At 47.9% G+C, this 26,988-nt stretch overlaps 1 protein-coding gene across 7 annotated transcripts in view; it reads left to right on the top strand.

The window, feature by feature from the left end:
- Jakmip1 (janus kinase and microtubule interacting protein 1) overlaps window positions 1-26,988 on the top strand; it is a 122,529-nt gene that overhangs the window by 22,502 nt on the left and 73,039 nt on the right. Inside the window, exon 1 of one of the 7 annotated variants that reach the window (XM_037208886.1) lies at window positions 262-2,763. The exons of the other annotated variants lie outside the window; for them this stretch is intronic. The gene's annotated coding sequence lies outside the window, so the exon portion shown is untranslated. Of the gene's footprint in view, window positions 1-261; window positions 2,764-26,988 lie in introns of those variants that run through there. 7 annotated transcript variants of the gene reach the window in all.

Genomic DNA, 26,988 nt, shown 5'->3' on the forward strand with positions numbered 1-26,988 from the left:
CAACTATGATAGGAAAGGTTGCTTTCCTGAAGGTAAGGTGGCCAGGTGTTCCAATTGAAGAAAATGAGGGATATTATAAAACATTAAAGGATGGACTTAAAAAAAATGTATTTATTCATTGTGTGTATGTGCCAAATGACTGACTCCCAGGTTTTTTTTTTTTTAACTCTTCCGGAAGGGCGGGGCAGAGAGCAGGGAAGGGGCGTGGCCCAGAGAGGCGGGCTGAGAGTGGGACTTCTGACTTTAAAAGTCAGACCGGAAGTCAGGCCGTGTGTACCGGAAGTAGAATCAATATGATAGGGCTGTTAGAGTTCATCGACTTCCTTCTCTCTTTAAAATTGCCTGAGGTTGAGTGGCCTGGCAGGGTGGAGGAGGCAGATGGACGGTGGGGTGCGGAGAGCAGGGTCCGAAGGCAGGTGGAGCCGGGCGCCCTGGTGGCCCAGAGGACCTGGCCCTGACGTAGGTAGTGGCTCTGGAGGCCACAAGGGTCGCTGGTGTGGGGGTGAGTGTTCCCTGCGTCATTCTGTCCTGCGAGGGTGGCTGTGCTTCGGGCTAATGCCTTCACCCCTCCAACAGTGCCAGGTCTCAGAGGCAACGCCCTGATAAAGAGGCCACAAGACAGTAAGAGCAGGAGCTGGGACCTGACCCAAGGTCTGGAGTGAAGTCTTGGCTCTTTTTCCTGCATTCTGCTCTGTCTAGGGAAGCCCCAGGGTTTCAGGGCCTCTGGGTCGGTGTTGGCATTCATCAAGAGCTTGCTGAGGCAGCCCTGACTGAGTGAGATGGGAGTAAAAACAGCTGAAGGGTGGGGCTGGAGGGTATGTATTTAGATCCTGCCTCCTGTGTACTTAGGGGCTAGATACATTCCCATTGACTTGGTGTACATCTGTGTGGTGAGGAGTGGACCAGATTGCCTTTCTTAAAGTCCAAACTCTGGGACCTGTGAATCCACAGCAGCGTCCCCTAAATATCTTTTTGCTTGGTAACATTGCTTGATATGTCTATCATTTCTTCCCCACCCAAAGTTCCTGTGTGGATTCACAGTGCTGACAGAGTGCTGGCTGGCCCTAAGGTAGAGCCCATCTTCATGACAACAGGCTTGTGTCACCATGGTTATTTTACAATAGGCACCATTTCTTTCTGGCCTCAGTAGACATCAGTGTTGCTTCCAGGCTTACCCACTGAGGACACCAGGAAGGGAGCCCTGCTGCTTAGCAGGCCTGTGCTTCCATGCTGAGTTCATGGATCCTTCTAAAGTCATCTAACTTCATTGAGCCTCAGTTTCCCTGCTGATGGAGCTGGTAATCTCTGGCTGGGTGAGTCCCGGTGATGGGACACAGCTCTGCTTCCCCACCCTGCAGAGAGGTAGTCCACGGGACGACACAGAGCTTGGGAACTAGCTGAAGATGCTACCACAGTATCAGTGCTTCCTGAATTCTCTGCTTGGGCTGTAAGTCTTGTCTTTCTTGACCTAACTGTTCGCATCTACGCCTCATCTCAGACACTTTCTTACTGTACCAAAGGCACAGCCTCCTCCCTGTCTTCCACTCCCCAGGGGCTGCCTTCTAGGCAGACCTCCATGTTGGTCCTGGAGCCATGGCTCTGAAGTATGAGGGATTTTTCTTTCCAGCCTCTGGGTGACTTTTTTTTTTTTGTTTGTTTAAGGTCAAGTTCAAACTTGTAGTGATATGTCGCAGGGTACAGGGTACATGTTCACCTCCATGCCTTTCATGTCAGCCTCAAGCAACAGCAGGGAGAATGTACTCCTAAGAACCCGAGTGGAACTTGGACTCTGCAGAGGCTTCCAAGCCGAGATATGGGTGCTCTGACGAATCTTAGGCCCAGCTGGGGAGACTATTAAAAGAAGAAGGGAGAAGTACAAGCAGGTTGTTTTTAAAATAAACTCACTGTTTTTTAAGGCTTGCTATAGGCAGTGAGTTGTGCCCTGACTGTTGCTGGGAGAGCATCAGGGCTGCAGGTTAGCTGTATTTGGATTGCTGTTACTGGAAAGATGCCCCCATAGAAGTGGCCTTAGCTGTGGGAGTCTTTTGTAATAGTTGTTTCTTTTCTTTCTTTTTTTTGTGAGGTCTTATGTTTTTGATGAGGTACATGTGCATGAGGTCCCTCCCTTCCAGGATGCCTGACTCCATTTTGTTAAGGCTTTCTAAAAGTGATTCTGTGGTCAGTTTACAAACGTTGACACTCTCATTATGTGTGTGTATGCCCGCTGGCGGGGGCCACATCTGGTTTCAGAGAGGGCAGGGGTCTTGAGGGACCAAGGTGATCACTGTGTGACTGTTTAGCCTTTTAACCTCTTCAAGGCATTTCCGAAGCACCTGTTCCTTTAATTGGGGAAAGCCTGTGCCTGAGAGGGCTGTCTTCTGCAGGTGTGGCAGAGAGCCACACCCTGGTAGCTGGCTGCCTTGTGTGCTCAGGGAGGTGTGTTAGGGCAGTGTTCATCTGGCTGGGCACAGCTGAGGCAGAGCTTGCCCAAGGCCAGCCTGGCTGGGGTGAGCCCTTGGCTGGGATCAAACTCCCCACTGCCACCTGTTCGTGGCGCATCTGGATGAACGGAACGCCTGGGGCTCCGGAGCATTTATGCTTCTAGGTATTATTGCCACAGTATTAGTGACTTCTCCTTGCCAAGACTGCAGACCTCACAGGAACAACTCAAGGGCAGACGGACTCACTTTGGCCCCTGGCTTGAGAGGCTGCAATCCATCATGGAGAAGGTGTGGTGCTGCCCCTCGGTGATAGGAGTGTGAGGTAATTGCTTATACCCTGGGGCATGCAGGAAGCTGAGACCTCTTGGAGGGAGGGCAGGGTTGTAATTCCCCCGGGGCCACACTCTAATGACCCACTTCCTCTGGCTAGGTCCTGCCTCCTGAGATTCCACAACCTCCCCAAACAGCACCACCAGCCTGCAACCCCATGTGTGTGCACGAACATGTTTGTGCACACGTGTGGGGGCATCTTACCGTCAAGCCGTAGCACACTGTGAAGGTTCAGAGTGACAGAATTAATCATCATATTGCAAACAGGAATAACAGCACATCGACCTGGGCTCCCTCTGCTCTGCTCCCCTTTGACACCGTCCGGGGCTCTGTGGAGGAGGCGCACACACTCAGAGAGATGGCGAGTCTCTTGTTGAATGCACACTTGAAAGTAATTTCATTGTGTATTCAGTGTGCATGTGCTGTGTCCCGTAAAGACGCTTTCATACATAGACTATTGTACGTCTAGCCCACCCTCCACTCTTCCCCTCCCTTTCTCTCTTCCTCTCCCGAGTCTCCTCTGCCCCTCAGGCAGTTTCACTTCTACTTTCATGCCGTACCTACACCGGTGACTTTGGGTGCTATACACAGTCTAGGAACCACAATTGACAACACATAGTTGTCAGTCCAAGACTAGTTGAATGCACTTAATGCGACCGTCTCCATTTGCCCCCCATTTCCTCGCAAATGACACAGCTTTGCCCTCTGTGGCTGAAAGCCATTCCACGTGTGTGCATATGGACAACTTTGAAAATCCCTCCCTGCGTTGGTGTTCGACACTCGGGCTGTTATGAAGTGCTGCAGTGGACAAGGGTGCGCAGGGATCTCTGTGGCATGCCGACGGAGTTCTTTGGGTAAATACCAGGAGTGGTATCCGGGTTATATGGGAGACACAGTTTTAGTTTTTTGAGGAACTGATTTCCACCATGGTTTGGACTAGTTTACATTCCCACCAGCTGTGTGTAAGGATTCCCCTTTGTCCACACCTTTGACCGTTTTTTGTTCTGTGTGTGTGTGTGTGTGTGTGTTTTAGTGTGTGTGTGTGTGTGTGTGTGTAGGACAGAGGAGGCCATCTAGTGTCCTGATATTCTTTCAGCACGGTGGCTTATTGAAGCTAGAGCCAGACTGGAGCCAGCCAGCTAACCCCAGCAATCCTCCTGCCTCTCCTTCTCTCCTTCGCACATCACTGAGGTTAGGTGGTATATGTGGCCATGCCCCGTTTTTTTTTCATTTGGGGGGCTAGGTGTCCAGACTGAGGTCTTCGGGCTTGCACAGCACCCCAGCTTCCTTCTCCCCCTCTTATTGTGTGTGGTTGTTTTCTTAGTGGCTGCCATTCTCCCCGGGGTGGTGTGGAACCTCAGTGGAGTTTGGATTTGCGTTTCTCGGGTGGCTGGTGAGGTTGAACAGTTTTTTTTTGGGGGGGGGGTGTTTATTGGCTCTTTGTTCTTCATCTTCTGAGAACTGTCCTTCATTTCATCAGCCCATTTGTTGATAGGGTTGGTTAGCTTCTGTTTAGTTGTAAGTTCTCTGTATAGTCTACATAGTAATCCTTTGTCAGATGTCTAGCTGCCAAAGATTTTCTTCCGTTCCGTAGGCTGCCCTCCCCCCCCCCCACTGTTTCTTCTGCTGTGCGGAAGCTTCTGAAGTTAGTTAGTTGTTGGTCTCATTCCCTGACAACTGGAATCCCATTCAGGAAGTCCTTGCCTATGTCAAATCTTCTTCTTTTTAATAAAAATTATTTTAAATGTAGAGGTGTTTTGCCTGCACGTGACTGTGCACTTGTATGCTCCAGGAGACTAGAAGAGGGTGTTGGATCCCTGGAACTGGAGTCACAGATGGTTGGAAGCCAGCATGGGGGTGCTTGGCACTGAGCCCGGGTCCTCTGGAAGAGCAGCCAGTGCTCCTTACCCACTGAGCCATCTCTCCAGGCCACCGATGCCGAGTCTCTAGGTCTGGTCTCTGGTTTTCCCTCTGTCATTTGTTTCAAGTCTCTTCGTAGTCTGTGGTCTTTTTGGAGCTGATTTTCGTACAAGGCTAGAGACAGGGATCTAGTTTCATTCTTCTCTGTGTGGACATCCAGTTTCCCTGGCACCCATAGTTGAAGATGCTATTTATGTTTTTCTCCAACTTACGTTTTTCGCATCTTTGCTAAAAATCAGATGGCTTTAGCTGTGTGGGTTTGTATACGGACCTGCTATTATTTTTAAATTGTTCTTTTATAATTTCATACATATATCTATAAAATGTACTTAGAGCCTGTTCCCCTTTACAATCCTCATCCCCTTCCTCCTCCTCTTGAACCTCCTCTTCTTTCCAAGTCTCCTTACTTTCAATTCTGTGTGTGTGTGTGCGTGTGTGCATGTGTGTGTGTGTGTGTGTGTGTGTGTGTGTGTGTGTGTGTGTCCCACTACATTTAATAAGGGTGGCCTGTATGAGTATGGATGGCGGTTATTTACTTGATGAATAACAACTTGCCAGTAACTACACCAAGGGGAATATGACTCCCTCCCGGCAGCCATTAATTACCTCTAGCTCCTTGGGGAGGGGTGAAGCTGTGTGAGCATCTCCCCATCTGTGCTGGAATGTTGGTGGGTCTAGTCTGGTGTCGGTAGCCACTATGGCCCTGAGCTCAAAGGTTCAACGGTCAAGTCATGTCCGGAAGACAGTGTTTCATGACACTCCTCCCTGTCCTCTGCAGTTTCTTACATCCCCTCCGCCCCCTTTCTGCAGACTTCTCCTAGCCTTTGAGGGGGTGATGTGGTGGTATTGTGTTCCCCAAAATATTGTGTACTCTAATAAATTTATCTGGGTTCAGAGAACAGACAGCTACTAAATACAAAGGCTAGAAAATGGTGGCACTCACACCTTTAATCCTAGCATTCCAGAGATAGAAATCCATCTGGATCTCTGTGAGTTCAAGGCCACATTGGAAATAGCCAAGCATGGTGACACACACCTTTTATCCCAGAAAGCCAGCCTTTAATCCCAGGGAGTGGTGGTAGAAAGCAGAAAGATATATAAGGCGTGAGGACCAGAAACTAGCAGCATTTGGCTGGTTAAGCATGTGGCTGGTTAAGCTTCAGGCTTTCGAGCAGCACAGTTCAGCTGAGAGCCATTCTGGATGAGGACACAGAAGCTTCCAGTCTGAGGAAACAGGACCAGCTGAGGAATTGGCAAGGTGAGATAGCTGTGGCTTGTTCTGTCTCTCTGATCTTCCAGCATTGACCCCAATAACTGGCCTCGGGTTTGATTTTATTAATAAGAACTTTTAAGATTCCTGCTACAGGGTGACACAGATGTCCAGTTTGAGGGCCGAGCACTCAACAGTTATTCTCAGCATGTTGTGGGTCCTCTGTGATCGCATGCTGTATTGTCGCCATGGCTCTGCAGGGTGACTTGACCTCAGGTGTGCTGTCCCAGCCTCCTTCCTGCATCTGTTCAAGATGGTGTCTCCCAGCGAGGCGCCCGGATGCCTGCTCTGGAGCTCACATGCTTGTGCCCTGGTGTGATCACATATGAGCCGTGTGACTTTGGGGACATTCGTCTGTCTCTCTGAGCCTCCTTGGCCTCAGCAGTCCTCTGCAGAACAACAAGCGCCCTGCCTGTCAGTGTCGCTGCCTGGATTGTCCTCGCTTCAGCCTCTGAGGCGGTTTAAGAGGACTTGTAATAGGGGCCGTGTGAGGGGGCCTTCTCCAGGCATTTGGGTCTGTCCTCGGGGAGGGAGGAGAGAAAGGCACAGTCTGCATCTAACCGTCTTCTGCTGCACAGAAGGCAGTGGCACCTGCCTAGGTCAAGGGACACTGGACCAGAACTCACTGTGGTTCCCAGGGGTCCAGGGGGCAGGTGGCTGCGTGGATGCAATGTGGGGGAGAAGTGGCAGGGGAGTAGCATAGGAGGGTGACAAAAGCAACTGCCACGGCCTAGCTGGGTGTCATGGTCTAGTTGAGGGCACTCCGGGCCCAGAAAGAGACAGAGGGATGAGCTAGGAGGGTCTCTTTTAGGAGCGCCTTGAGGTAAACTGGAAGTGTGTTTATTTTATTATTTGTGTGTGTGTGTGTGTGTGTGTGTGTGTGTGTGTGTGTGTGTGTACATATGGAGGTGGGGGAAGCATGTGAGTGAGCACCTGCATCACAGCACATGTATGGAGGTCAGAGGACAACTTGGAAGGAGTTGGTTCTCTCCTACTGTGGGTTCCGGGAATTGAATGCAGTTCATCAGGCTTGTGTGGCAAATGCTTTTACCTGGCTGAGCCATCTTCCTAGTCCCGAGAGTGTGCTTAACTGTTCTCCAAGAGGTTGTGAGGGAGTTCTGAGGCTTTGCAGATGTGGAAATTGAGGCCTGTAGCTGCTGTATGACCTTCTGTGCTAACCCAGATGGTCCAGAGATACATAGCCAAGTTCCTGGCTCTGAGCCGCACTTCCACATCCCAGGACAGGCCCATCATGCCTAGAGGCTTCTTGAGCATGGAACCTGGCATTAGCCCGGGGCTTGCAGTCACATTACTACTCATTTGTCAAAGGCCACAGTTGGCCTGATGGTACTGGCTATTCCCCTGTTGTCATTATGTTCTGTGGGTCCGCTTAGCCATCCTGGGGACGTTTGTGGCTCAGAGTTGCACTGACAGACCGCTCTGAGGCCTGGGTCAGGGACAGCATCACTTCGTGATGTGGGACAATGTTGTGACATGTGGGCGGGGACAAGTGTATCATCAGTGGAAGAGTGTCTAGTGTTGGTAATTGTTCAGCTGTCCTTCAGTGTCTGGGGAACCAGTTCTACGAGGTGCTGAAATCCCACAGTGCTCCTGACGGGGCTGTGTGTGATGAAACCCGTGTGCACCCCACGAGCCTTTAGTCGTCTCCAGGTTTTGTGTGAAACTTGGTGCAGTGGAAGCCCATGCAGGGTGCTTGCTCCGACCCTGTTTTGTTCATTGAGCCAACAAGGAAAAGTTTATGTGTCAGTACAGAGGCAATTAAAAATACTTCTCTGTGGTTGGCTGAACGCACAGATGTGGAACCCACTGTCATGGCGGGGCGGGGGGGGGCAGGATGGACTATTTTGTGATTTTATATCATCCTTGGTCTTAAGATCAAAGTCACAGCGTTCAGGATGAGAAGTCACATGTCTGTGACTTGAAAGAGATTCATAAAAATAGACATTCTGTGCAGAAATGAATCTTCATAGGCGAGGGAAGCAGCTGTGAAGAAATGTGGGCATTCGGGGCCTCCAGATGTAGGGATGGGAAGTTCATTTACTGTTCTAGAAAATTCTTTGTAGCGTTTGAAGTTTATTGAAGTAAGTTTTAAAAATGTGTTCCTGGGAGCAAAAAAATCCTGGAGACATGGTTGCTATGTCCCCCGATCCATCCCTACAGTCTCCCCTCCAGGTCTCAATCACATTGAGGGTTTGAAGAGGTAGCATCCACATTCCTTCCTGGGTGGCTCCTTGGGGACCAGCACTGGTGTGAAGGCAGGAGCTTCTGACTTTCACCCTCTCTGTAGAGACAGCACCATTTTCAGAATGTCTGTGTTGAGACTCTCAGATTTTCATTTTCTTCTCCATTTTCCTTCAGTGTTTTTGCTAACACATGTTTATTGAATATTTCACATGGGTTGGGCCAGGACTTACAACAGAGCAGCAGCCAGCTTTGCTGACGTCATAACAAGTGGAATAGACACCCATGTTAGGGGCTTCAACCCATGCGGAAAATTGCGGTCATCCTGTGGCCTGAGTCCTGTCCCCAACACCAACCACCCGGCACAGATTCACTAAGGAAGCCAGCCCAAGGACAGCCAAGGCTCTGCCCAGAAAATCAATTGCTGCTACTGCCTGGAGGGTCATAGTTCTCTTCTCTGGACCACTGTACTGAGGGACATGTGAATAGCATGCTCCTTTACATGTTGGAGAGAGTAAAGGGTCCTAGCCTCCAAGGGGTGCAGATGGCTGATGACAGATTTGATGGGGTCAGTTGTGGGGCTGTAAAAAAATGAACAGGATGCCTTTCCTTTGTCCCCAGGCCTGTCCCTGTGGGAAGCCAATGCCGAGTGGGACCTTCCCAACCTTGGGGGACATGTGCAGACATGCAGATTCATCTCAAAGGGTGTGAGGCTGGATTTCTTCTTTTTGTCATTTGTCCCTTGTGACCCTGGTGGACCTCCCAGGAGACTGGGTGAAGATTTGCCTCTTCCAGGGAGTCCAGGCCCTGAACTCCATGCAGTTGTTGTGAGCTAGCTCTCAAGTGCAGGGAGCAGCGACTGTCCTTACTCCGTCTGCACGGTGGATCTGGGTATGCTGGGGATAGGCCATGGGGTTCAGGGGGGAAGTGAAGGGTTTGGGAGGTGAGAGACCCACTGAATAAGAGCCTGCCAAGAACGTGGCTTTCTTCTCCAAGCTCTGAGCCCTGGGGACAGTGGAAGCAAAAAGTCACTTTGGGGAGCATGTCTTTGGCCATCCTGGGACTCCTATGTCCTGACATTGGTGATCTGTGTGGGCTGGGCTGGCAGGAGGCAACTCGTGGATGGGCCAAGGGTGGACCTCTCTCCTCCCCAGAGTTTAGAACAGTGGTATCTGACATGATGGAAGGGAGGCCACGCCAGGGCCAGAGCAACCTGGGTTTATATGTGGGCCTGCTCTGTGCTCTTTCTTGGTCAGGCCTATCTTATGGGAGATGCTGTTTCCTTCATCTGGGGCGTATTGGTTATGTGCAGATCATCAGGTCAGCACCAAGAGACAGGCCACTGCCCCTAGAGGGAAATGAAAGGTTGGTGGAATGTTCAGCGTCGGGGGGTGGGGTGGGGCGGTGGTGGCTTTCTGGCCAGTGGAATCAACAGTGGCCTTTGCTCTGAGCAGCTTTCCAACACGTCTCCACCCCACCCCCATATGTGAGAGCAGAGGGCGCGGGGCGCTCCAGCATTGAGGCTGTAGAGAGCAGAGACACAGCGGTGTTTTCTAGGGCTTGCCTTTGAGAGACAGGAGCTGGGACTTCCTGGTGGCATCTGTGTGCCTGTGTTTGTGTGCATGGAGGAGTGATTATGGCCCTTTGGGAGCCTGCGGATAGCAGTGCAGTATCCACTTTTCTGTCGTTATTAATGATAAATTCCAGTGCTGTTCAGTTATTGAATGTCGGCATAGCTTTGCAAGAACATTCCAGATAAGCATCACCACTTAATAGAGGCATGGGCAGAGTCACACAGTGACTTTGTAAACTCAGGGCTCGTGACGCAATCACCAGATGAGCTCTGACTCCTGGATCTGTCCTGGGGATACAGTTGGAGTCTTGGGGTGAGAGAGGTCTGGACCTGCCACCTGGTTGGGTGAATCAGCGCAATTTAATATGTGAGGGTTTTACCTTTATTCTCTTGGCCTTCCATATGGAACCATGTCCATCCTGACAGGGTAGACATGGTTGTGTCACAGCAGGCTCTGCAGAAGTTCTCCATCCTCCTGCCTCCGCCTCCTACATGCTGGGGTGACCTGAATGGCCGTGGATTTCTGAAAATGTGTTATTGTGTGTGTGGAGGGGGTGGTGCATGTACCGTGACACATGGGTAGAGGTCAGAGGACAACTCTGGAGTCCGTTGTCTTCTTCCACATTTACATGGGCTCTAGGGATGAAGCTTAGGTCTCCAGGCTTGCCAGGCAAACAGATTTCCCTGCTTAGTCATCTCCTGGGCCTGGTGGTGCTGTTTTGCTGTGGTGATGACTGAAGTGCCGGTGCTGATGGTGATGTTGATAGTGATACTGATGCTGATGCTGATGGTGATGCTGGTGGTGATGCTGGTGGTGATGGTGATGGGAATGGAGGTAAGGAGGGTAGGGTGAAGATTGTGTGCTCTCAGCCTGCTGTGACACCCCACCCATGGTGAGATTACCAGTCCCAGTCTCCCTCCCCTCTTGCTGGTGGTGGGTAAGCTCTTTGGAGAGGGGCCTGTGGGACGCTCCCTTCTATCATTATCCTCTGGGATGGTGTGACCTCTGTAGACATAGTAAACCTCCTTTGAGCTTGTTTTCCATCTAGGAAGTGGAAAAGGTAAAGGACAGTCGTGCGCCACTTAACATGCTCAGAGAGATGATGCACTGTTAGGCGAGAACATCACAGAATAGTTCCACGGATGAGGCAGCTACAGCATCGCCTGGACGTAGGATCTCAGGGGACCACTGCGCATGCATGCCCATCTGCCATTGGTCACACTGTCATTATCGAGTACATGACCACGCTTGCTACTGGGCAGCTGTTCATTGACAAGAGATGCCAGCTGAGGGTGGGTCTGCGGGTCTAAAGCTCAGCACAGTCCTAGGTGGGCGTCCTGTGGTTGGAGCTTTGAGGGAGATAGCTGCCCTCCTGTGCTGTGTTTAGGTGGTCAGTCTGGGTAGGGAGTCGCTGCTGTCTGGCCTTGCTGTTGAGGCCTGGCAGCTGGCCTGCCTTGCTGGATTGCTCTACTGTCTTTACCTCTCCAGCTGTGACTCTCCGCAGCCTCCCAGCACTGCCTCCTACTGTACCCTGTACCCCACTGTCGCTCTTTACACATCTGTCTCCTCTGCCCCCTCTCCAGGCTGTGACTCTGTTTATGTCTCCACACGGTTGGGTGACAGTGAGTTTGGCCAGCTCCAGGCTGGTTAAGTTGTCCAGGACAGGAGCTCTGGCTTGCCTGCCTGACAGTAAAAAGTCACTTGAAAATAAATCTTGCACACACACACACACACACACACACACACACACACACACACACACACACACACTCTTCTATGGTGCTGTAACAGATTGCCACAAACTGAGTGTCTTAAAACAGAACTACATTTCTGCACATTTCTAGAGACCAGAAGTCAAGGTCAGAGTATGGGAGGGCTGCTCACTTAGAGGGTTGAGGGAGGACCCTTTTTTCTCTGTCTAGTGTCTGTTGCGGTAGCAGCCCTTCCGGTTCCACTTGTGGGTGCTCCGCTCCACTCTGGTTCTTCTACCATGGCGGGGAAGTTATGGAGGCAGGAGCCTGAAGCCACCGGTCCTGCCTCATTTGTGGTCCGGAAGCAAGAAGTGTTTCCGCTCAGCTTACTCTTTCTCTTTAGTTCAGTCCAGAACCCCAAACCCATGGAATGGTGCTGCCCACGTGGGTCTTCCCTAACTCAGTCTAGAACCCCCCTCACAGACATGCCCAGAGATTTGTCTTCAAGGTGATACTGGGTTTTGTGAAGTTGAAAGTCTACCCCCAGAGGTCAGCCTTCACCCTGTGTGGGACAAAGTCTACCCCCAGAGGTCAGCCTTCACCCTGTATGGTGAAGCCTGGGCTCGAGGAAGCCTTCCTTAAAGGATGTACAGGCAGACATCCTATGGTCCAGTGTTATCTCTGCTCTGCTCCCGGATTTCCCGTTCTTGGCATCAAGCTGTGACCACTGGTGGGGAGCCTGAGTGAGGCACCCCTTAGGGCACACCCGGGTGTGGGGTTTGCTGGGTGTGGTCCCCCTGCCCTGTCCTCCTGCAGGTAGAGGAGGGAGGCAGAGCAAGAAGAGTCGTTGGGGCTACATGTGAGAAAGCTGGCAGCTGGGGCCCTGCGCCGCGCTGCCTCTCCATCCCCAGCCCCTGGAGTGCCGCCTGTAACCTTTCTGAACCTGAGGGATGCAGCCTTAGCTTTTTCTCTGAGATTAAAATTATCCACAGGAAGCAAGTGGCTGCACTCATGGTCCTGCTTCAGCAGAACATTCTTTGGGACTCTCCTGCACTCTCGGGTGCCTGTGGTGATGTTTTTGGGTGGTGCTTTAGAGAAAGGTGAGTCTCACTGCCCAGTGGCAGAGATCATGGAGGCAGCTGAGGCTGGTGTGTGTAGAGCTCTTGGGGAAGGCGGCTAAGCTGGAACTCCAGCCCCAAGGGCCCGACTCTCGCTTGCTTTGGCGACCTGTGCCCTTACCTCCAAAGAAGGTGAGGACAGCGAGGGATCTTGGGCTGTAGACATGATTCCTTGCCTAGCCTTCCTCCCACTCTGTCTCAGGGAGCATTTGGCTCTTACTGCTATGGAACTAATGGCAGATTAGGGAGTTGTAGTCACTGGCCAAGAGTGTGGGCTACCGGACGGTCACAGCAGGACCGGCAGGTATTGCAGGTCAAAGCTGATATGACAGTTGTGGCTCCCCAAAGCCAGGCACTGGAGAATAGGCCTGGGGTGGAGCTCAGAAGGACTTTGGCCTTCAAGGAAGGAGAGGGTGCAGAGCTCCTAGAAGTTGGAAGCTGCAGAGGAAGGCAGGGGAAAGACTTGGGTTTGCTTCAGATATGCGATTGCCATCTCAGCAGCTGCTCCCTGCATCCCCAGGACGAGCTGGGTGGCGGCTGGAAGGCCAGAGGTGGCGTCAGGTTTGAAAGTGCAGATGTGAGGAGGGAGTGTGCAGCCGTCTGTTAGCCGCGCAGGCATCGGGATCACAGCTTCATGTGAATTCTCAACTCTGTTAGCTCATTACATCCGAGATGCTGTCGGTGGGTGGGCACCAGCATTTTCCGGCCAGTAGTAAGAGGAGATGCTGCTGCCCGGGACAGGGCGACAGCACACTGGATTGCAGAGGTGTTACACAGGGAAAGATGGCATGGTGGGACCACACAGGACATGCACGTGCTTGCTTGTCCAATCACTTCTGAGGTCAGGTGTGCCGGTTAGTGTTTGCCAACTTGACATACACCTAGTCATGTTTGGGAAGAGACAACTTCATATGAGGAATTGCCTCTATCAGATTGGCCGGTGGGAGCTTCTTAATAATGGATGTGGGAGGGCCCAGCTCACTGTGGGTGATGCCATCCATGGGTGGGGGGTCCTGGGTTGTATAAGAAAGCAGGCTGAGGAAGCTATGGAGAACAAGCAAGGAAGCAGCGTTCCTCCATGGCCTCTGCTTCTGTTCCTGGTTCCAGATTCCTGCCTGGGCTTTCCTTCATGATGGACTGTAATTGGGACATGTAAGCCAAATAAACCCTCCCTTCCCCAAGCTGCTTTTGGTCATGGTGTTTACGATAGCAATAGGAACAGCAGACTTTCTGCCTGCCTGGCCTCATGTTGGGCACACGAAATGTCAGCAGATCCTGTCAAACAGTTTGTGGGTTGATGGGTGCACCCAGACACGGAGTTCTTCTTAAGCACCCATGTGCCAAGCACCGGAAACCTTGTCATGGTTAGTGCTACTTACAGAGTGGACCCAACATGGCGGTCAACGTCTGCTTCCCAGTAACAATCTATGATGTTACTGTGCAGGAAAACCAATATGTGGAAATGTAGGTTGTGAGGTTGGAGTGTGGATTAGAGGCAGAGCAGTTGCATAGCATGCACTAAGTCCTGGTTTAACCCCTAGCAGACCAGTCTTCAATCTGTGGGTTGAGACCCCTTTGGGGGTTGAACAATCCTTTCACAAGGGTTGCCTAAGACCATTAGAAAACACAGATATTTGCATTATGATTCAGAACAGGAGCAATATTACAGTTATGAGGTAGCAATGAAAATAATTTTATGGTTGGGGGTCACCACAACATGAGGAACTATATTAAAGGGTCACACACAGCATTAGGAAGGTTGAGAACCACTGCCCTAGCACCACAGAAATTTGATTCCCAGCACTATAGGCACAGCAGCAAACCAGAAATTCAGGCAGCCAAGCCCTGCTTCCAGATGCGCCCATTCCTTCCCTCTGGAGCGGGACCTGAGAGAGTTAATTTTAATTCTAAACTCCATGTAGGAAGAGTGGTAATGAGGGATTGCCGAGTTAGGTTGGTCTGTGGGCATGTCTACGGGAGATAGCCTTGATTATGTTAAGCGAAGTGGGGAGATCCGTCCACTGTGAGTGGCACCATTCCCTAGATAGAGGATTCTGAGCTGTGTAAGAGTGTAAGCTGAGCTGAGCTGAGCATAGCATGCATCCACTGCCTGCTGTTGACCGGATGTGCCCATTTGCTTCAGGTTCCTGCCAGCTTGACTTCTTCCACAGCGATGGACTGTAACCTGGAACTGTGAGCCGAAGAAACCCTCTCTCCCCTGAGATATTTTTATCAGGGTGTTTTTATCACAGCAACAGGAAAGGAGACCCAGCAGCTGCATCACAATAAGCATATCAGGCATCCAAGAGGCAGGGTGGCAGATCAGAATCTGAGCAACAGAGCTCCAGTTTAATGGCCTCATGTTCTACAGGCATTCTCCAGTGTGTTTAGTCGGTGGCTAGCAGACGTGAACTGGTTTGCTTTCTCTCCAGGGATGGCTGTGTCTCCTCTTTGTGGGCTGGGGTCACCGTGGAGGGACGCTCTGGACAGGAGCGGCTGCACGTCTGTGTGCTTTTGATGTTAGAGAATCTGACTTCATTGTTCCTGATCTAGTGTCAGCCTGCCTCCCTGACACTGTCCCCAGATACATCCCCGTCACATGCTGGCTGGGTGTGTGTTCACATCCGACGGCTTTTCTTCCTGCGCCTGAGGTGGACCGCAGATTCCTTTACACACTAGACAGGAAAGGTAGGCTGCTGAGAACCCGATTCTGACCCAGCCGGTCCTCTCTTCTCTCCTGCCTGTGTGGTCCATGCCGATTGATTTTGTGGAGCTGTGAGAGGTGGGGCTTGAGTGGGCCTTTGAGGAGTGAATAGGAGTTTCTTACCTGGAACAGGAAGAAGGAGCCAGGATATACAAAGGCATGGTTGCATGTACAGGGCAGTGTCCAAGGTTCATTCTGGCTGGGTTGAGGCCTTGCCAGGAGGGTGGAGAATAAGGAAATTGATGTTAGACAGAGAGGCTCCAGGAGGCAGGCTGCAGGGCTGGGTGTGACTCCGGTGTGCAGTGGAGCAAGGGCACTAGAGATCTTGGGAGGCTGCTCAAGTTTCTGAGAATCTACACTATTCCTCCTCTCTAGACGGAAACGTACCCCTCCCCCCAGTTCATTTTCAGACTGCAGACATCTGACAGACTCCTTGCCTAATTGCTCAGGGCACAGAAGGCTTCCTTTCAGTTATTTGGCTTGTGAAGTGAGGGCCTGGAAGGGGATCCGTCTGTTGCCTCCGTAGGAAGCCCCCCTCCCCTCTGAATGCAGACTGACACCCTAGTGGGTTTCTGTGAAGCAGTTTTGATGTTAACATGATGCAGCAAGTGAAATGCAGGCGGATTAGCCACTCTGCACAGCTGTGGATGTGCTGGTCATCTCTGCGTCCACCACCCCCTGCTTCACTCCGTGCGTTCTGCTCCCAGAGCCCGAGCCGGAATGCAGATCCCCCCACTTCCCCGGAGCACATGTCTGCGCCTTCTCACCCCGGCAGCCCGGCTGTGGGACCAGACGCAGTTTGGGTGGGCTACCAAGATGGGCCTGGCACTCCGTGGCTTCGTATCATATGCTGTGTACAAGCCCCGGGTTAGACTCTGTGCATGCAAGTATGGATTCCAGACTTGGAGAGCTCGCACTGGGTAGGGACATTGCTACCCTGAGTGCTTTCTAGTGAGGCTGACTGCTTCAGTGGGTTCGATAAATTTTTGGGCTCAAGTGACCTGAAGTCACTTGATGTTAAGTTTCATTTTAGAATGTCGTGTGTTCTAGGAGGAATGTACGCAGCCTGTGAACTCATGAAATGTTGCTTGAAATAGGCTGGATTAATGTACACACACACACACACACACACACACACACACACACACACACACACGTTTGATTTTTAACTTTTACTTCATTTTATTTTATTTAATTTGTGTATGCCCCGCACACCGCATGTGTGGAGGTTAGAGGACTTTCGAGAATGGGTTCCCTGTCAGCCATGTGGGGTCCAGGGATTGAGGTCAAGTCATCGGGCTTGGCAGCAAACACTTTTACTGCCAAACCATCTTGCTAGCATGTGCGTGTGCGTGCGTGCGTGTGTGCGTGCGTGCGTGTGTGTGTGTGTGTGTGTGTGTGTGTGTGTGTGTATGTGTGTGTGTTTTAAAAGTGAAGAATCTTAAAACAGGCAAAGGGAGATACGTTGTACAGAGGGGCACAGAAATGTTTTAGGGTTGCCCAAGTACTCTGTCTACTGTCAGACTCGGAGCTGTACTCTAACACTGTGAGTGACACTTCAGGAAGACTGATTTTAAAAAGTAAATGCCGGGGCATCATCACAAAAAGTGAGATAGCTCAGTCAGGAAAGCCCTTGCATGCAAGCGTGAGGTCCTGAGTTTGGAATCCCTGAACTCACGTAAAGAGCCACGCGTGGTGATGGGCCTGTTATCCCAGGGCTGAGGAGGCAGAGGTGGGAGGATCCCTGGGACTCAGCCAGTAGCCAATCAGTGAACTCCATCTTCAGGGAGAGATCCTGGTTCAAAAAACAGAGTGGAGAGTGATAGAAGACACCACTGACCTCTGATTTCCATGTGCACACATATGTATATGTGCACCTACACAAACATGCATACATACAGAAGACACCACTGACCTCTGGCTGCCGTGTGCACACATGTGTATATGTGCACCTGCATAAACATGTACACACACACACACACACACACACACACACACACACACACACACAAAGTGAATGTGTTGGAGCATGGGCCAGTGGTAGAGTACTTACCCAACACACACAACACCCATCCTCTGTCTCCAGCACCACACACACAAAAGTAAGTGCCTTTTTATCGCTATGGTAAAGTACCTGGCTCATTGAAGAAAGATGCCTGTTGGCTCACCATTCTAGAAGTCTCAGGTTTCAAGGTCAGCCTGAGGGAGACACAGCACTGGTCACGGCAGAAGGAGTGTGTGGTGGAGAAGGGTGACAGGGAGAGGGAGGCTCCGGTGGTTGTGGTAATGGCAGCGACAGCAGCAGCTGTGGGTGGTTGGGGACGGCACCTTGGGCCTGCATGGTCTCAACTGTGCTTGCCTGTAGTCTCTCGATTATTCTCGAAACAGCACTGTGGTCTAGGTGTGACTGTTTAATCCCATTTTGCAGATGGGGAAGTTGAGGTCTAGACAGAGGTCTTGCCCCGAACACTTCACATTTCTGTCCATCTTCTGTGCCTTTTTTATGCAGCCTTCAGAGCACTTTGAATGTGAGTGACAGGTAGCCCTAGCCGGGAAAGCTGTAAGACTCAGGCTGGCATGAGGTCTGAGAAAGACCAGGTAAGGGTGGGAAGCCCCCAAGCAGGCATCCAGAGGAGGTGATGTTGAAGCTCACTGGCTAGGCTGAGGGTGCTGGGTCTGGTGAACTGTGAGCAGTGGGTATTTAAGGGGAGGTCACCTGGGCAGGGCTGGAGGCCCACAATGGCACCATGGTCCTGGAGGATGCAGGCCGAGGCCTCTGGTCAATAAGGAAGGCAGCGTGTGATCTTAGTCTTGTCATGGAAGACTTATGATCTTGAGAAGGTCACATGGACTCGCTGAGCCTCTGTTTCCCGTAAGTAACAGGACAATGACAGCGTATAGCACGAGGGAGGTGATACATACTTGCTGGTGTCACTCCTTGTGTGTGGTCTGGTGTGGACATGTCACAGCTGGGAAAAATTGTTGAGCTTGGAGGCTAGATGATGGAAGGGTGTTGACTCCCAGGCTAGAACACCTGGACTGTCTCTGTAGAGGGTGAGAGTGGCAGGCTGGAATAGAGGCTTCTGGGACAAGACCCACTTTATATTGTCTCAGCCTTTTCATGCTGGCTGATCGAGGGCCACCAGGGGCTGTGTGCCTCTGTGTGTGTGTGTGTGTGTGTGTGTGTGTGTGTGTGTGTGTGTGTGTGTGTGTGTGAGAGAGAGAGAGAGAGAGAGAGAGAGAGAGAGAGAAGAGAGAGGGATCTGAGCCTACTAAGGAGGACTGCTTTGGTGTGGATCTGAGGACCTTGCTGTGGAGACATCAGTACTGCGTGGCTGCTGTGGAGGTGGCCATGGCATGGCTGTGCAGCACACGCTGTCTTTTCTCAGAGGTATCCAGGGAGATGGATTTGCAGAACTGCCTTCTCAGAGGTGCCTTTTAATGATTTTTACATCCTGCTGATGGCATCAGAGCGATTTTGCTGGCCAGTGGGTTTCAGGAGGAAGCCAGGTAGACGCTGAGACAGGTCCCCCTGGCTTGGGGTCTATTCATCAAGATCGGCTGGCTGAGGGCAGCAGCCACGGCTTTGGAGGTGGGCATCTATTCCTGGAGGAGGAAACTGCTCTGTTCAGCAGACAGGCCGTGGAGCTGCTGTGTCAGCCCTGGGCGGGGCCTTGGGGATGCAAACATGGGGCCTTTGCTGATGCCGCCTGAGGGAAGTTCACTCAAGAACAGCGGAGGGCCTTGCATAGACCACCCTGGGGGCCAGCACCATTCCCCAGCCCCTGAACATGGGCAGCCTACTTCATTTCTTCCCCCCTTTTATTGAAAATAGATTTTTTTTCTCACATAATATATCCTGAGTATGGTTTCCCTTCCCTCTACTCCTCCCAGTTCCTTCCCACTTCCCTTCCCATCCATATCTGCCTCCTTTCTGTCATTATTTTCTAATGAGAAAACAAACAGGATCCTAAGGGAATATAATATAGTACAATGTGATATAATATAATATGATAAAACAAAAACTAACACATCACAATAGGACAGAACAAACCGAAGGAAAAGAGCCCAAGAAAAGGCACAAGAAACAGATAAACACAATCCCACTAGTTCACACACCCAGGGATCCCATAAAAAATACTAATGTGGAAGCCATAATATCTATGCAAAGGACCTGTAGAGTAAAAAACAAAAATACATACATAAAAAAGAAAATTAAAAATGAGATTAAAAACAAACAAACAAACAAATCCAGCCCTGACACAATGTTATGAGAAAACTCCAAAGAGTTTGTTTTCTTTTGGCCATCTACTGCTGGACATGCAGCCTGCCCTTAAGAGGAGTTTGTTTCTTCAGTGAGACTCACCTGGAGAAAACCAGATTTTCATTTGCAAGTGGTTATCCATTGGAGATTGCTTCTGGGTTAGGGATGGGGCATGTGTCCAATTCTCCTTTCAGCTCTAGGACATCATCTGATGCAGGCCCTGTGCATGCTGCCTCAGTCTCTGGGACTTCATATCTGCGTAGAGCCTGCTGATTTAGAGGGCCTTGTTTTCTTGGTGTCCTCCATCCCCTCTGGATCTTACAGCCTTTCTGCCTCCTTTTCCACTGGGTCCCTGAACTCCAAGGGGAGGGATTTGATGTAGGCATCCCATTTAGAGCTGCATGTTCCAAGATCTCTCATTCTCTGTTTATCGTCTGGCTGTGGTCTCTGTCTGCTGCAGGAGGAAGTTGCTCTGATGATGGCTAAGCAAGGCACTAATCTATGAGTATAGCAGAATGTCATTAGGAGTCATTTTATTGCTATGTTCTTTTAGTAGAAAACAGTAGTGTTTGGTTTTTGTTAGTTATTTAGTGGCGCTTTTACCCTGCGAGGAAATGTCACGAAACCAGACAAAATCCACTAACAAGAGTTTTATTAAGATAGGAAAGAGAGAGACAGACGTGACAGGCCTGTGAAAACACACGCGAATAAAGAGATGGAGCCAGGAATATGGCGCCGACTTATAAAGGCTAGGCCGCGCCTGCGCACACGGGCCCATGTGGCTATTCCACACATGCACATAGATCACATGGTTATGCTGCGGGCTTTACTCAATCATGCAAAGCCACGGGGTCCTGGTCATGTGAGACGTTTTGACCCAGAAATGGCTATTTTGACCCAGAAATGGCTGGGCAGAAGTGTCTAGGTCTGCCGGGCATGCGCAACCATGAGGGCATATTGTAAATCCCTATCAGTTTTACCCTAGATTCCTGGGCTATCTAGTCTCAGGTTCTTGGTCACCCAAGAAGTGTTGGGTGTGGGTTTCATCTCTTGCTGTTGGCTTTCAAGTCAAATCAGGTATTGGTTGGTTACCCCCACAAGCTCTGTGCCACCATTGCCCTAGCATATCTTACAGGCAGGACACCATTGTAGATCAAAGGATTTGTGCCTGGATTGGTGTTTATGTTTCTTTTTTGGTAACATGCAGAGTACCTTCCTGTACCAAAGATGCTATCATGTAAGGGTGAAGGCTCTATGCAGACACCAGCTTGAGTTCTCCATGTTCAATGAGTTGTGTGGGTGTTGTCTTCAGCAATAGGGTCTTGTTGTCAGTTTGTGGAGAGTAACCTGTAGTCTTGGAAACAACCTGGATTGTTTGGGTTGCTGCTTTGGGACTCCTTTGGCCAACAACTCATTTATATGTAACTCTGTCTTGGTATAGAAGCTTCTATTTGGTGACAAGGGATGTCCAGTTGGGGCCTTGTATCCCCCCATTATTTGGCAATTTCATTTGGATCACTTTTATATATGTATATATTTTAGGAAGCTTATACTTTATATAGTCTCTATACTATCCCTCAAATGGCCCTTAATTTTATCTTTCTCTCCTCATATTCCTACCCTAGTCTCCCTTTACCCTCCCTCTCCCCACTTGGTCCTCTCATTCACCAGTCTCTTCCCATCCATCCATCCATCCATCCATCCATAATTATCTATTCTATTTCCCTTTCCTAGGAAGATCTAGCTACCCCCTCCCCCAGTCCATTACTCTATACCTAACATCTGTGGTTCTGTGGATCGTAGCTTGGTTATCATTGACTCAACAGCTAATATCCACATATAAGTGAATCTGTGTCATATTTTTCTTTCTGACTCTGGGTTACCTCACTTAGGGTGATTTTTTTCTAGCTCTATCCATTTACCTGTGAATTTCATGATTTCACTTTTAAAAAACAGCTGAGTAATACTCTCTTGTATAAATGTACCACTATTTTCTTTATCCATTCATCTGCAGAAGGTTGTTTCCAGTTTCTGGCTATTATGAATAGAGCAGCAATGAATGTGGTAGAATGAAGTTTCCTTTGGGTACATGCCTAGGAGTGGTATAGCTGGATCTTGAGGTAGATTGATTCCCATCTTCTTAAGGAACCTCTACACTGATTTCCATAGTGTCTGTACAAGTTTGCACTTCTACCAACAATGGAGGAATGTTCCCCTTATTCTACATCCTTGCCAGCATGAGCTGTCATTTGTTTGATTGATCTTAGCCATTCTGAAAGCTATAAGATGGAATCTCAAAGTAGTTTTGATTTGCATTTCCCTGATGGCTAAGGATGTTGAACATTTCTTTAAGTGTTTCTCAGCCATTTGAGGTTCCTCTGTTGAGAATTCTGTTTAGATATGTACCCAATTTTTTAGTTGGTTTGTTTTCTTAATACCTAGGTTTTTTTTTTTTTTTTTTAAGTTCTCTGTATATGTTGGATATTAACCCTTTATTGGATGTGTAGTTGGTAAAAAAAAAAAAAAATCCTTTCTCATTTTGTGGGCTGTCACTTTGTCAAAATGATGATGTCCTTTGCCAATCAGAAACTTTTCAGTTTCATGAGGTCCCATTTATTAATTGTTGATCTTAGTGCCTGTGCTAACAGAAAGTTTTCTGTGCCAACGTGTTCAAAGCTATTCCCCACTTTCTCTTCAGTCAGGTTCAATGTATCTGTTTTTATGTTAAGGTGTTTGATTCATTTAGAGTTGAGTTTTGTGCAGGGTGATAAGTATGGATCTATTTGCATTCTTTTGCATTCAGCCATCCAGTTTGACCAGCTCCATTTTTGCAGGGTGGAGACCCAAAGACCATTCAGCAGGATCAAAGTATGAACTGAGAGTCTGTATTAAGTCAGAGCTACTGCCTGGGGAGAAATACTTCTCACAGAGCAGCCTTGAATGCATATTACAGGGAGTAAGTTTAAAGACAAAGAACACAGAAAAACTACATCCTGGTTGGCAGTTGCAGGGGGAAGCAAGTGAACAGTTTAACAGGAGCCAAGAACATGCAGTTATCGAGGGTATTTTGACCCCAAGTTTCTAGAACAGTGTGGGGTGCTTTCCTACAGGACTTTCCCTGGCAGAGGTTGGGTGGGGGGTCAGTTTCAGTTTAGGCAAAGATGGCTCTAGCTGAGACAAGATGGAACCTTTGCCCTCTCACATACTTGTTGAAGATGCTTTCTTTTTTTCAGTGTATTTCTGGTTTCTTTAAAAAAACAAAAACAAAAACAGGTGTCCATAGGTATGTAGATTTATGTCTGGGTCTTCAGTTGTATTTCATTGATCAATGTGTTTGTTTTGTGCCAATACCACTCTATTTTTATTACTGTATCTCTATAGTATAATTTGTGGTCAGGAATGGTGATAACTCCAGCAGGTCTTTTATTATTCAGGATTGTTTTTGCTTTCCTGGTTTTTGTCTGTTTGTTTCTGTTTGTGTGTGTGTGTGTGTGTGTGTGTGTGTGTGTGTGTGTGTGTGTGTGTGTGTGTATGTTTCCATATGAAGTTGTAAATTGTCCTTTCAAGATCTGTGAAGAATTGTCTTTGAATTTTGATGGGGATTGCATTGAACCTGTAGATTGCTTTTGGTTAGATGGTCATTTTTACTATATTAATTATACTGATCTGTGAGCATAGGAGATCCTTCTAATTTTATCTTTCTTAATTTCTTAAAAATTCTTTTTTTTTTTAAAGATTTATTTATTTATTATGTATACAGCATGTATGACTGCAGGCCAGAAGAGGGCGCTAGATCTCATTACAGATGGTTGTGAGCCACCATGTGGTTGCTGGGAATTGAACTCAGAACCTCTGGAAGAACAGTCAGTGCTCTTAACCTCTGAGCCATCTCTCCAGCCCAATTTCTTAAAAATTCTTAATCACACAAGTTTTATCATTTACCTGGTTAGAGTTACCCAAAGATATTATATATTAATCGAGGCTATTGTGAAAGGTGTTGTTTCCCTAATTTCTTTCTCAGTATGTCTGTCCTTTCGATATATGAGTGCTACTGTTTTTTGTGAGTTAACTTTGTATCTAACTATTTTGCAGAAAGTGTTTATCATCTATAGGAGTTTTCCAGTGGAATTTTTCTGGTCACTGATGTATACTATCATATTATATGCAAATAAAGATACTTTGACTTAGCAGGGCAGTGGTGGTGCACGCCTTTAATCCCAGTATTCAGGAGACAGAGCCAGGTGGATATCTGTGAGTTCGAGGCCAGCCTGGTCTACTGAGCGAGATCCAAGACAGGCACCAAAACTACACAGAGAAACCCTGTCTTGGGAAAAAAAAGATACTTTGAATTCCTCCTTTCCAATTTGTATCCCCTTGATTTCTTTCAGTTCTGTTATTGCTCCAGTTAAGACTCCAGGTACTATTTTGAATAGATATGGAGGGAGTGGACAACCCTACCTTGTTCTGATTTTAGTGAAAGTGCTTTGAGTTTGTCTCCATTTAACTTGGAGTTGGCTATGGGATTTCTGTAAAGTACCTTTATTATGTTTAGGTATGCCCCTCGTGTTCCTGATCTCTCTAAGACTTTTATCATGAAGCAGTGTTGGATTTTTATCAAAGGCCTTTTCTGCATCTAATGAGATGACCATGTGGTTTTGTCTCTCAGTTTGTTTATATGGTGGATTACATTTACTGATTTTTGTGTGTTGAACCATCCCTCTATCTCATGAATGGAGCCCATGTGATCATCGTGGATGATATTTTTGATTTGTTCTTAGATTCGATTTGCTAGTATTTTATTGGTAATTTTTGCATCTGTGTTCATAGGGGAAGTTAGCCTGTAATTCTCTTTCTTTGTTGGGTCTTTGTGTGGTTTGGGTATTAGGGTAACTGTAGCCTTGTAAAATGAAGTGTTTGTTTCTGAGGCGCATTGGCATTAGCTCTTCTTTGAAAGTCCGGTAAGATTCTGCACTGAATCTGTCTGGCTCTGGGCTTTTTGTTGTTGTTGTTAGACGTTAGTGACTGCTTCTATTTCACTAGGGGTTATAGGTCTGTTTAAATTGTTTATCTGATCTTATTTAACTTTGGTAAGTGGTATGTATTGTGAAAATTACCCATTTTATTTAGGTTTTCCAATTTGGTGGAGTACAGGTTTTTTTTTTTTTTTTTTTTTTTTTTTGGTTTTTCGAGACAGGGTTTCTCTATATAGCTTTGCGCCTTTCCTGGAGCTCACTTGGTAGCCCAGGCTGGCCTCGAACTCACAGAGATCCGCCTACCTCTGCCTCCCGAGTGCTGGGATTAAAGGCGTGCGCCACCAACGCCCGGCCTAGTACAGGTTTTTAATGTATGTCCTTATGATTCTCTGGATTTCCTCAGTGTCGGTTATATCCCATTTTTAATCTCTAATTTTGTTAATTTGGATCTTCTCTCTCTATGTTTTAGTTATTTGGATAAGGGTTTGTCAATCTTACTGTTTTTCGCAAAGAACCAACTCTGTTTCATTGATTCTTTGTATTGTTTTTGTTTGTTTGTTGGTTTCTATTTTATTGATTTTGGCCTGCAGTTTGATTATTTCTTGCCACCTGCTTCTTTTGGGTTTGATTTCTCCTTTTTGTTCTAGAGTTTTCAGGCATGTTAAGTTACCAGTATGAGAGCTCTTCATTTTTTTTTTTAAATGTAGGCACTTAGTGGTATGAAATTGCCTCTTAGAGTCACCTTTACCATGTCCCATAAGTTTGTGTATGTTGTACATTCATTTTGTTCAGTTCTGGAAAGTCTTTAATTTCTGTCTTGATCCGTTTTCATTCAGCAGTGAGAAGTTCAGTTTCCATGAGTTCGTAAGCTTTCTGTGGTTGTTGATATCCAGCTTTAATCTGTGGTAGTCAGAGAGGATGCAGGGTCTTACTTCCATTTTCTTGTATCTTTTGAGACTTAATCTGTGCCTGAGTCTGTTGTCAATTTTGGAGAAAGTTCATAAAGTACTGAACCTTCGTACATTCTTTTGTGTTTGGTGAAATGCTTTGTGAACATGTTAGGTCCATTTGGTTTATAGTATCAGTTAACTCCATCATTTCTCTGTTTAGTTTTTGTCTGGATACTCTGTTTAGTTTTGGTGAGAGTAGAGTATTGGAGTTTCCTACATCAGTGTATGAGGGACAGTATAAGCTGGAGTGGTGTTTCTTTTATGAACTTGGGTGCCCCTGTGTTTAGTTCATATATGTTAAGAATTGCAATGTCCTCTTGGTAGATTTTTCCTTTGATGAGTATGTAGTGTCTTTGCCTATCTCTTCTGATTGGTTTTGATTTAAAGTCTAGTTTGTTAGATATTAAAATGACTACACCAGCTTGCTTCTTAGGTCCATTTGCTTGGAATAATTTTTCCATCCTTTAACTCTGAGGTGATGCCTATCCTTGATGTTGAGGTGTGTTTCTTGGATGCAGCAGAAGGACGGATCCTGTTTTCACATCGGTTCTGTTACCTTGTGCCTCTTCGTTGGAGAATTGAGACCATTGATGTTGAGAGATATCAATGAGCAATGTTGGTTGATTTCTGCTATTTTGTTGTCGTGGTGGTGGTGGTGGTGGTGGTGGTGGTGTGTGTATGTGTGTGTGTGTGTGTGTGTGTGTGTGTGTGTGTGTGTTTTGATTTGCTCTAGGGTTATTGATTTCCTGTGTTTTCCTGGGTGTGACTGACCTCTTTAGGTTCAAGTTCTCATTTTAGCACCTTCTGTAGGCTTATATTTGTAGATAGACATTGATTAAGTTTAGTTTTATCATGAAATATTTTATTTTCTCCATCTATTGTGATTAAAAGTTGTGCTGAGTATAGTAGCCTGGGCTGGCATCTGTGGTCTCTTAGAGTTTGTGAAACATCTGTCCTTCTGGATTTTAGTATCTCCATTGAGAAGTCATGTGTTATTGGGTCTGCTGTTGTATGTTACTTGGTCTTTTTCCCTTGTAAGTTTTAATATTCTTTCTTTGTTCTATATATTTAGTGTTTTGATTATTATGTGCTAAGGGGACTTTCTTTTCTGGTCCAATATATTTGTTGTTCTAAATGTTCCTTGTGCCTGACATTCTCTCTTCTGTCTCTTGTATTCTATTGGTGAAACTTGCCTCTGAAGTTCCTGTCTGAGTTCCTAAATTTTCCATTTACAGGTTTCCCTCAGTTTGGGTTTTGTTTGTTGATTCTGTTTCTACTTTCAGGTCTTGAACTGTTTTATTCATTTCCTTCCACTGTTTGTGTTTCCATAGATTTCCTTAAAGGATTTATTCATTTCCTCCTTAAGGACCTCTATCTTATTCATAATGACTATTTGAAGGCCTCTGTTTTGTGCTTAAGCTGTGTCGGGGGACTTCTGTGGTAGGGTGTCTGGGCTCTTGTGGAGACATATTGTCCTGGCTGTTATTGACTGTGTTTTTATGCTGATGTGTAGGGACGATGGTAATTCTAGGAGCTGATATCTGGTCCTGC

Source organism: Peromyscus leucopus, chromosome 10 (genome assembly GCF_004664715.2).
Source record: "Peromyscus leucopus breed LL Stock chromosome 10, UCI_PerLeu_2.1, whole genome shotgun sequence".
NCBI classification, from domain to species: Eukaryota; Metazoa; Chordata; class Mammalia; order Rodentia; family Cricetidae; genus Peromyscus; species Peromyscus leucopus.